Here is a 10,628-nt window from a genome sequence, read left to right on the forward strand (position 1 = left end):
AATGACTCTCTCCCTTGATCAACAGAAGAGGCATATTGCTGAAACGTATAGAGTTAAAAGAAAAAAAAAAAAGAATCAATTTAGTGGGCATAATATACATAAGTGTACCGATTGCAGCATTCTGAATTTATTTTGACAAAGGTACAGATAATGCATGTTTTCAAAAATTCTTAGACACAATCAACCCAAGACCAACGAGCAAATTGTTTGTTTTGCCTCAGGTAAATCAACCTTGACAACTCAATAGGAAGTTGGAATTAGTGAAGATGGAATTACGTGAGCTCTGTGTACCTGCTGAGCACAGTGGTCAGCACATAGTAGGTTTTCAGTAGTTGTCAATTTCCTTTATTCATTCCATTTGTTTAACCATTGAGGGGTTTGGGCCCAGAGAAGGGTAACTATCTTAATTAAGGTCAGACCACTCCAAAGTAGCACATTGTAGAATTTTCATAGTTTCAGATTACCACTTTTTACACTGTAAAGTCATTTTTGGCCTTTCCAATTTGACATAGAACTGACCTGTTCTCTGTGCAGCAGAAAGTGTTTCTCTAGGATTGGAAAATCACATATCTAAAATATCTCCCTGAGGTTAGAGCCAACCAAAATCAAAAAGATTCAAAGTATCATGATGACTCACCTTGTCCGAAGTGCTTGAGTTTGTATTTTGTGAGGAAGTAGCTTTATAACTGCAACACTTCCTGTTAAGAGTCCATGGATTCATTTTAAAAGTTCCAGCACCAAACTGCCCTCACATAGACTCTCGGACTGTGCTGAAAGATCATGTCACTAATTGATATGCTCTGCATTAAACCAATACGTCTTTCTGAGATGAGAACCTCTTCTTTATCTGCTAAAATTGCAGGGAAGAAATTCCCACAGACTCATTGTAACTTTCCTTCCTCATTGCTCCTATCACTGGCGATTCTCTGTAACATAAACCTCTGATCACATTTGAAGGCTCTGTTTTGTAGGACTTTTTTGCAATTAGAAAATAATTTCATCCTCTTTTGTGCAATATTCCTTCATTTGTGCATATATGTTGATACAGGCAGTCCTAGGATTACGAACAAGTTCTGGTTCTAAGTCTGTATTTAAGTCAAATTCATACGTGAGTCAGAACAGTTAGGTATGGTTTGAATCTAATGTCATTTAGTCAAATATTTGTCTTAGTATATAGTAAATAGTGTACCCTTCTATCCATTAAAAACATTAAAGAAACATTTCCAGATCCACTAAAACATCTTTAACATAATAATATAGTAATAATAATATTTTGATGAGCATCACAAAGTAGTGCCCATTTGTTACTACAAATCATTGTATGTACGTCAAATTTTTAATAAAATCGACTTTATGGGGGTTGGTTCATAACTACGGGTTGTATGTAAGTTGGTTGTTCATAATCCAGGAACTGTAGTTCTGAGATCTTGGTTTCCTGTTATCTTGTTCCAACGAAAGCAGAATGAGCAATTTCACACCTAATCTAACCAAATTTCCATAGGTTCTACTGTTGAAAAACAGAAGTATGAGTTGTTATATTTTCCGTAGAGAACCTTGCATCCTTAAGCCGTGGATATTCCTTTTTTTCCTTTAATTGATCCCCAATGTCCAAGTCCATGGAGGCCAAAACCCTGGTCATTTCACTTGACTCTGCTTATTGGAGATCTAATCAGATACTCACTTAGATCAAAACAATCAACCTGGAAAACACCGTTTCATTTGTCTAGTGCCCACAGTTAGACTGCAGAGGATGGGCTTCATTATTCCAGAACATTATTTGAGAGCTATAAGGAATATTAGATTATGTTATTAAAAATCTCATTTTGTACATTAGAGAACTAAAGATTATAGAGGCAAAGGAACCATTCAAGGTTACTGAGCTAAGTAAGAGGGACAGTTTTCTGAATGCAGCATAGTAAGCTTTCAGAGGGAATTATTGGTGATTGCAACAAAGTGCTATGATTAAAACCTTTTCCTTTATTTGTAGGTCGGATAGACAATTGATTCACAAAAACATTAATTAAGCCAGCTGCTCTACTGAAGTAGCAAGTTAAATCTTGGAGATAGTTTAATAAAACAAATATTAGACTGAGAGAAGAGTAGAGCATGTTGGATCAAATACTGATTAGAAAGGTGATTTGGGGAAATTACTTAACATTCTATCTTGTTTACATATTTGTAAAGCTGGATTAAGGTATAATTGAAGAATTAAATATGATGATGTATGTAATTTTTCTATACAAACATGCATTATTTTAACAGCATAAAATTTACGTGCTTAAACAGAAAAAAGTACTATAAAAAGCATTCGGTTTAAAAGAACAAAAAAAAAAAGGAGAAAAAGAAGAAATGGTTGTAAAATGTCAACACCCTAGGAATATTCTATGAAATTTAGGATAAACTAATAAACACGCTAATAACTTCAGCAGCTGGGGAATTGGTTGTCATTGACTTAGTTTTTTACTTTGCTTGTTGTTTTCAGAACATATCAAAATTAAGCATGTAGAATGATCAGGGCTTCAAACCCTCTGAACCAGTTCAGTCATGGTTAAAGAAGCAAAACTGTAACAGACCCAGATTTTTAAAATTTGGGAGATCCAGAATGCTAACAGCAACAGGAAAAATTATGGTTCAAATTCTTGGAATGGGATACTCAGAACAGGCATAGTGAACCATTCAAGAGCCTGATGTGTGACATTGGATTATGACCAGGACTGTGACAGCAACACACATTCAAAGTGGTATTGTTGGCAGCCATCTATGAATGAGGCACCACTGTTTTCAACTCATCCTGTCAAGGGATTTGGTTGCTATGCAATGTGTATGCTGCCCTTGTTTTCTAAGATGAAATTAAGTTTCTAGCAAGGTTTTGACCTGTAATTTTTCCTGTATTGGCTAGTGTTCTGGTTCATCCACAATCTAAAAATTTGCATGTATTCCAGTGCCATTTTGTGGACCATGACTAAATTGGGCTGAACCAGGCCTAAGCCTTGAGAATAATCTTTAATGTTTTAAATGTCTCCACCTGGTCATGTTGAACCTAAATATGTTTTAAGTAATAGGGGACTAATTAGTTAAGTTAAAATGTAATGCTTAAATGATCTGATTCTAGAATGTCAAGGAAATAGATAAATAATAAATAGATATATAAATATATAAAATATACAATTATAGATTATATAGTATGTGTATACTTAAGAATTATATTAGAACTATCTATGTTCTCAAAACACTAGTAATTTTACTAATGCAAAACTTCTTGAAAAATAGATGCAGCATTAATTAACTTAAACTAAAAAGACATCAATTAAGACTGAAGAGAAAAACAAATCAGAAGTCCTGCTGTGTGTGTGGATGTTCAGGAGTTGGTTGCTGTAAACCTGAATTGAACCTGCCACTTCCCTGGATTCTTGTGCTCAAAGCTCATCCTTCCTGCTCCCCTTGGTACCTAAGGATACGGAAGATACCCTGACCCTCTTGACCACTGCCATGACCTGCCTGTGGAACAGCAGGTGCAAAGGGACCACCTGGAAAACTTAGGATTTCAAGCTCTAATTCTACCAATTTTTGCCTCTTGTAACCATTTTCTTTTCTTAAATCATTAAGCTTTCTCTTGTTGAGCACAATTACCAGCCAACTTTCTTGAGTGCTTGTCTCACAATGGCTGATCTACCTTTGAGGGAAGGATATGGGGCTTCCCAATTGCTTCTCCACACCTTCAGCCGTGTTTATGTAAGAGTCAAAGTACTGATGCGTAGGGCTGATTTTTCATACACTTCAGGGTATATCTTCTCTATTTACAAATGATAACTTCCTTCCTCCATTGATTTTCTTTGAGGTTACATTTCATATTCTTTGCATAGTTCACACTGTATCTTTGGTTTCAGCTGAAACTTTCATGTTGTGCAAGGTCACACTGTAAAGATGCTCGGTCTGCTTGAAGACTTTGAATTAGAACTGAAAGCTCCTTACGAAAACCGGACCTATTGCTGTTGAGTCAAATCTGACTCATAGCAGCCCTACAGGACAGAGAAGAACTGCCCCACAGGGTTTCCAAGGAGTGCCTGGTGGATTTGAACTGCTGACCTTTTGATTAGCAACCATAGCATTTAGCCACTACGCCACCAGGGTTTCAGAAAGCTCCTTAGTCATGCTGAAATTTGCAAGCATCTTTTTTTTTTTTTTTTCTGTTTCTTCGGTGACTGGTTTCCCTCCCATTTGGTCTCTTCTTGGACAAGTACTTCAAGCTTTCCTGAAGCTCAATGTTGTCATCTAAACCATCAACTATTTCCCTCTGAATTTGTTCTATATTCTTCTGAGATGCCTTTAAGATATTTTTGGCTTCAGTCACTTGAGATTGGAGGAATTTTGATGCCTTTTCTAGTGACTATCCTTCATGAGAAGCCACCATCACTATGAAATAAATGTTGAGGGTACCTACTTTTCAGCTCCCTGTGAAAAAGGTCCATTATATCCCACAGAGAAAAGAAGAGATGGGCCCGTTCTCACTTTATTCAGTGCTACCAAATACAGATTCTGTAAGTTCAGAGGCCTGGCCGTCACCACACGCGTCGCGAAGGCTTTTAAGGCTTCTGTGATCTGTTTAATCTTCTCTAAGTTTTTATGATACCTTCAACTTGGGAAGAAAGTCGCTAAGCTACTTATTTTTCCCTCAAAATATATTGGATTATTTTTCCCTCAAAATATATTGGATTTTTACTATAGGAACAAGCAAAGCAACACATACCAGAATTTTTATGGGAAAACTCAAGACTACTATAGCCTTGTGTGATCCAGGCTCAGCATAGCTGCCACGGTACTGGTTGCAAAGATTTTCATGTCCATCAACAGGACTCAATGGCTGCAAAAGACACCACAGCTCTGCCTCTAGCCAGTAGCATCAGGGCTACAACAGCCTGCCTGGACCTCTGTGAGTGTTCTACCTTTAACCCAAAAAAGTACCTGGTACAATTTACAGTAGCCCCCAAGAAGATAAAATACTTAGGAATAAATCTTACCAGAGACCTGAAAGACCTATACAAAGAAAACTGCAAGACACTACTGTAAGAAACCAAAAGAGACCTACATAAGTAGAAAAACATAACTTGCTCATGGATAGGAAGACTTAACATTGTAAGAACATCTATTCTACCAAAAGTGATCTATAGGTACAATGCAATTCCAATCCAAATTCCAATGACATTTTTCAGTGAGATGTAGAAACAAATCACCGACCTCATATGGAAAGAAAAAAGGCCCTGGATAAGTAAAGCATTACTGAAAAAGAAGAACAATGTGGGTGACCTCCCTCTATTGGGTTTAAGAACCTATTACGCAGCCACAGTAGTCAAAACAGCCTGTTACTGGTACAACAACAGATATATAGACCAATAGAACAGAATTGAAAATCCAGAGATAAATTCATCCACATCTGAGGAGCTGATATATGACAAAGGCCCAAAGTCCATTAAATGGGGAAAAGACAATCTTTTTAACAAATGGTGCTGGCCTAACTGGATATCCATCTGCAAAAAAAATGAGACAAGACCCATACCTCACATCATGCACAAAAAAGAACTCAAAATGGATCAAAGACCTAAACATAAAATCTAAAACGATAAAGATCAGGGAAGAAAAAAATAGGGACAATTCTAGGAGCCCTAATACATGGCATAAGTAGTATACAAAACATTACTAACAATGCAGAAGAGAAACTAGATAACAGGGAGCTCCTAAAAATCAAATACCTATGCTCATCCAAAGGCTTCATCAAAAGAGTAAAAAGATTACCTACAGACTGGGAAAAAGTTTTTAGCCGTGACATTTCCCATCAGCATCTGATCTCTAAAATCTACATGATATTGCAAAAACCCAACTACAAAAAGGCAAATGACCCAAGTAAAAAATGGGCAAAGGATATGAATAGACACTTCACTAAAGAAGATATTCAGGTAGCTAACAGATACATGAGGAAATGCCCATGATCATTAGCCATTAGAGAAATGCAAATCAAAACTACAATGAGATTCCATCTCACTCCAACAAAAAGAAGGGTATTAATCCAAAAAACACAAAATAATAAATGTTGGAGAGGTTGTGGAGAGACTGGAACACTTACACACTGCTGGTGGGAATGTAAAATGGTACAACCACTTTGGAAATCGATTTGGCACTTCCTTAAAAAGCTAGAAATAGAACTACCATATGATCCAGCAATATCACTCCTTGGAATATATCCTAGAGAAATAAGAGCCTTTACACGAATAGATATATGCACACCCATGTTCTTCATTGCAGCACTGTTTACAATAGCAAAAAGATGGAAGCAACCAAAGTGCCCATCAACAGATGAATGGATAAATAAATTATGGTATATTCACACAATGGAATATTATGCATCTATAAAGAACAGTGAGGAATCTGTGAAACATTTCATAACATGGAAGAATCTGAAAGGCATTATGCTGAGTGAAATTAGTCAGATGAAAAAGGACAAATATTGTATGAGACCACTATTATAAGAACTTGAAAAGAAGTTTAAACAGAGAAAAAAATATTCTTTGATGGCTACAGGTGGGGAGGGAGGGAGGGAGAGGGGTTTTCACTAATTAGATTAAATAGATAAGAACTATTTTAGGTGAAGGGAAAGACAACACACAATACAGGAGAGATCAGCACTACCAGACTAAACCAAAAGCAGAGAAGTTTTCTGAATAAACTAATACCTCGAAGTCCAGCATAGCAGGGGCAGGGGTTTGGGGACCATGGCTTCAGGGGACATGTAAGTCAATTGCCATAATAAAATCTATTAAGAAAACTTTCTGTATCCCACCTTGGAGACTGGCATCTGGGGTCTTAAACACTAGCAAGAGGCCATCTAAGATGCATCAATTAGTCTCAACCCACCTGGAGCAACGGAGAATGAAGAATACCAAAGACACAAGGTAATTATGAGCCCAAGAGACAGAAAGGGCCACATAAACCAGAAACTACGTTAGCCTGAAACCAGAAGAACTAGATGGTGCCTGGCTGCAACTGATGACTACCCTGACAAGGAACACAACAGAGAACCCCTGAGGGAGCAGGAGAGCAGTGGGATGCAGACCTAAAATTCTCATAAAAAGACAAGACTTAATGGTCTGACTGAGACTAGAAGGACCCCGGAGGTCATGGCCCCCAGGCTTTCTGTTAGCTCAAGAAAGGAACCATTCCCAAAGCTTACTCTTCAGACAGGGATAGGACTGGACAATGGGGTAGAAAATGATACTGGTGAGCTATGAGCTTCTTGGATCAAGTAGACACATGAGACTTTGTGGGCAGCTCCTGTCTGGAGAAGAGATGAGAGGGCAGAGGGGGTAAGAAGCTGCCCGAATGGACACAAAAATAGAGGGTAGAGAGAAGGAGTGAGCTGTCTCATTAGGGGGAAAGCAATTAGGAGTATATAGCAAGGTGTATATATATTTTTGTATGAGAGACTGACTTGATTTGTAAACTTTCACTTAAAGCACAATAAAAATTTTAAAAAATTGTAAAAATAGCAAATTTTATGTTATATGTATTTTACTACAATAAATGTCTTCAAAAACTTAAAAATTAAAAAAAAAGGTATTTGGTACAGGGACAGACCATCAGTGAGGCTCAAGAGGTCAGGCCTCTCATTGTTGTCTGGTCACTGCCCATGAGCTGTGATCACTATAGGACACACCTAGCCCAACGGGGAATTTTATGATTCCAAACTGCCAGGCCCAAACCACACCTACACAACTGAGAGAGAATAAGCCTGGGTTCCAGTCTCTTTAATAGATTCAGGACCTGGGGCTTCAGTATTAAAAACAATATTCTAGGAAAGCAATGCAGATCCTAGATCAAGTAGTTAAAGGATGTTTATTTTTATTTTTTTTAGGGCAGACTGTCTTTTGAGGTTGACTGTGCTATGAGGTTGTCAATTTTAGGAGATTGTTAAATCTCTTTTAACTGATTAGTTTAAGCTTAGACAGATTACAGGGCTTGTCCAAGGACACAGTTGCTGGATTGGAATTAGAATCAAAATCATGTGATTTCAAGTACAGTTTTTTTGTTTTGTTCTGTTTCGTTTCACCTTAATTTGGTTAAAATATATATATATATATATATATATATATATATATATATTTACACATATATTCCTTAATGTGGATACTTTCTTGTACCCTCAATTTTTTAAATTCGTTTTTAGTTTTGTTTCTATAACACAAATTTTGTCATTTTAACTTTTTTTTTAATTTGGCAATATTTTTTGAGGTTATATGTATAACATATTAGCCATTTCAACGTTTTAACATGTACAATCCTGCAATGTGAATCATGTTCACCATGTTGTACAACCATCAGCATCATCCATTTACAAATTTTTCACTGCTCTTCCTTAATGTAAATTCAGGACCCCTTAAGCAATAATTTCCTTCTTTCCCTCTTCCCCCAGCCTCTGGTAACCACTATTAAACTTGGCCACTATGGTTTATCTACAAAAGTGACTAATTTTATTATGCATATTTCATTCCTTTATGAAAGTCATTGATAATGGTGAGTCATAAATGGGTGAAGGGTAAAATGGGCGGGAAAATAAAAACCAAAGTATAGCTGCCCAGAATTAGGAATCAGTTAGTTTATAGGTTATCGGAACACTGAAATTCGATACAGGTATAGGATAGAGCCCAAATTCACCTTTAGGTGGCTTCTGTAAGGCCGTTGTTCTCAAAGTGTAATATCTGAATGTGCAGCATCAGCACCACCTGGGATCTTATTGGAAATCAAGATTCTCAGACCCCAGCCCAAACCTACTGAATCAGAAACTGAGAGGGGCCTTCCCTGCGTCAGGTGTTCCTTAAACTTTAAGAACCACAAATGGATGATTTAAACGTTAAAAGTCTTATCTCAGATTGATTAAATATAGGCATGCTTCTTAAAATTGTTAATTTTGTTTAAACATCAAACCCATTGCTGATGAGTTGATTCGATTCTGGCTTATAGCAACCCTATAGGACAGAGTAGAACTGCCCCATAGGGTTTCCAAGGAGTGGCTGGTGGATTTGAATTGCTGACCCTTTGGCTATCAGGTGAGCTCTTAACCACTGCACTACCAGGGCTCCTAATGTTTACTTTATTGTAAAATGTAGAAGGTCATAGATCAAAAGGCTGTTCTAAAGATTAAATGAAATAATGCATGTAAAATGTTGAGCTTATTCACTAGCATATTGAAAGTCTCAATAAAAAAATCTACCATTTTTGTTCTCACATAGTCTCAAAAAATAAACAATCTGTTTATTTCAGACAATTAAGTCACATTTGGTCAGTTTAAAGAGGATCAATGAGCAGGACATCAGTTTTTGCCTTTGTCCATCCCAACATTTTCTTGCATTTCTTGTCTTTAACAATGCCCCATCTCTTCACCTCCCCACTAATGGTGATTTAACATTTATCAAAGCTTGAATAGTAAATTAGTTCACTGCATTCAATTACAATTTAAGGCACATTTAAATTTTTGTTCCCTTGCCAAAGGCATTTTGCCATTTAAAATGGCATTGCTCTAAAAAAAAAAAAAAATTGTCATTGAGTTAATTGCGACTCATAGCAACCCTATAGGATAGAATAGAACTGCCCCATAGGGTTTCCAAGGAGCAACTAGTGGATTTGAACTGCTGACCTTTTGGTTAGCAGTCCAGGTCTTAACCACTATACCAACAGGGCTCTGGCATTGCCCTAGGGAAGGTATTTTGTAGGTGTAAGAAACTTTCAATGGTCATACAGGACTTTTAACTAAATATAAACCGAAGCCAATGGTAGAAAGCAGTATCTTCAACACTGATGTAAGCAAAACATGTGCAGTCAACCTATCAGAAGGATTCAGTCCCATATGTATGTCTCTTACACTATGATTCCCCACTATGGGGGTCTCAACTTTTGTTAAAAATTATGCTTCCATTGTTTTAGGATGTCCTTTTGAACTATTGATATCTATTACGGTTTTGGTATTTTGCATGTAAATTTTGAATTACAGGGTAACCACTGTAGAATTCCATCCACAAATGATACAACACAAAAGTCTCCCTATTGTCCACATGCTATTCTGAAGATGTAAGAATGGGCTGTGTCTGCACAGAGTCAGCCGACCAAAAAGTCTTCTTAAATAAGCAGTCAATTCAGTCAAATGACTGAGCTTGTATTAGCAGAATTTTTCACTGAAGGGAGGCTGTTTCAAGAAATTGGCTTTGTTATTTTGTGGACATAGAGATACTGTGGTTGTGGAGGGCAGGATGGCAGAAGGAAGGAAAAAGGAGAGTGTGGAATGAAACGCCAATAGTCCAGGACAATGGTTCTCTACCTATGCTTACAAGTAAGTGTGAGTATGGAAAAGGGGACGGTTGTCTGTTTCCCTAAACTCATCACAAAGGGCATGGCTTTGAGGTTAATAGAAACAAAATTGCTTAGATATTTTCCAAATAAAGGACCTAGAATAAATAAGGAAAAAATCAGGGCAAGTTATGCTATTACTTTAAAGATAATGAGAAAGAATTTCCTGTTTTTCTTAAGGATGCATACATGTACACTTAAAAACTATCCATCACCTATTTCTGGAGGGGAATATTTCT

The sequence above is a fragment of the Elephas maximus genome, chromosome 2 (assembly GCF_024166365.1).
Source record: "Elephas maximus indicus isolate mEleMax1 chromosome 2, mEleMax1 primary haplotype, whole genome shotgun sequence".
Classification (NCBI taxonomy): Eukaryota; Metazoa; Chordata; class Mammalia; order Proboscidea; family Elephantidae; genus Elephas; species Elephas maximus.